A 1,934-nucleotide genomic window follows, 5' to 3' on the forward strand; every position below is an offset into this window, starting at 1 on the left:
ATTTTATTTTTGTTGTGTAATCCAGAGGATATGAATTTTAATTTTTTATAAGCTAAAGGTTTCAAAAAAATTGTTGATTAAAATATAGTAAATTGAGACAATGTTTTGGTCAACAGCAGATATAATAAGAATAAATATACATAAATAAACCAACATTTCAACTGGAAAATAGCACATTATACTGGTAAAGTATCACAGTGCATACAGCACAATATATTGGATATTACTTCAGAACATGTTTTATGTATGTTAAAACATTTCTACTTTTCTACAAAAGTATTTTTTTGATATCTGTGCATTAAGTAAATAATACAGTCAGTGATAATACTTGGGTCATTTTACAAATATATCCCATCACCACAATATTCAATTCAAAATAGCAATCAATATTGTTAGCAGAAATTAGCAATAAAATAATTAGAAACAAAGTTGCAAAAAAAGACAACCTCATCAAATTATTTACAGTCACAAAGTAAAGCCACACCCCTTAATGTCCAGTTGGTCGGGGTTTTGTATGGTCAGGTGAAACATGCTGAATATGAAGTTGAGGTTGAATATGAAGTTGCATCTGGGCTTCCTGTATATGGGACAGAAATATTGGCTGATGCCTGAGGTCACTTATCTGCAATATTGACACTGCTAACAGTATAGACATACACCACTGGCATAAGGGTGAAGAGAACCTTTTTGCAAGTCTCTTGCAAAAAGGAAACTAAAAGTGTTTACAAATACCTAAAATTAAAACCTAAAATAATCACTATTTGAGACAAATTTATCACTGCTTACATAATGTAAACCCATTTCAGCAGAAGCTATGCAGCTGTCATTCATAAATATATTTTAGAAGCAACTTTGATATATATTTTTGGGTGATACATTTCTCTCTATATTTTCTGAGGCATACCTTAGGAGAGGATTCTGTTAGCATGCTGTTCCATTTGCTCCACCCTGCACCATCTAGAAAGAGTCCATAGATGTAGGTACCTCCTACATCTCCTGCCACATCCTCCCTCATAATTTTTGTTACATTATTGAGTAGCACAGCAGTGTCCAGGGCCCAGCCTTTAGCTAGGTTCGTATGGGTTGTCTCTTAATGCATACCTGATAAGAAACCCTTATATAAAGTAAGGGAAATTAATCACTCAGTGGTACAATAACTTGAAAATGGTGATAAAACCAATAATAAACCTACTGTGTTCTTTTAACTATGTTTGTGTAAAAGTGTACTTGAGGAAAAGCATAAATGGAAATCTTAATATTGTTTGTGAAATTTCTTTTCCCTACTAAATGTCAATATCCAGTTAATATGATCTGGATGATTATCAATAATTTTACTATGCTCCAATTAAAGCTAGCTATGAAAGCAGAGCTACATAATTCTCTCCTCACTATAGCAAAACTATTTATTATCCTACCTGGGGATTGAAAAATCCTATCAGCCAAAACTGATGCGGGAAGGTTCCAAAAGTATGGAATTGCTGGTTCCTTTCAAGAAGATCAGTAAACCAGAAACCAAGAGTAACTGATTCCCATGAACTTCTCTGTCACGACTTTGGTACAAAGCATCATACATGCTGTCTGGAGCATCTTGAAGGTCTTCACACATAATTATAGAGGATTTTAATCATAGAAAACAAATAACTCATATTGTAAGCACAGAACCATATATTAATATAGAACCAATTTGATTGTCATTTATACATTTTGAATGTCATTGAAACTCACCATCAATAGGATGCAGCATCTGACCATCACTTGCTGATGTCTACACTCAAACTAAAACTAAAGAGAAATGAAATGAAAACAACCACAGAGAGACAGAGGTTCAACAATAATCTTTTGATCGTCTCATAGACAAGACAAGAATGTAATATTACTCTTAGTAACAAGTTTGCCATTCTCCAGGATTTACAAAAGGAAGATGAGATTCAGAA

This window comes from Neoarius graeffei, chromosome 5, assembly GCF_027579695.1.
Source record: "Neoarius graeffei isolate fNeoGra1 chromosome 5, fNeoGra1.pri, whole genome shotgun sequence".
Lineage (NCBI taxonomy): Eukaryota > Metazoa > Chordata > Actinopteri > Siluriformes > Ariidae > Neoarius > Neoarius graeffei.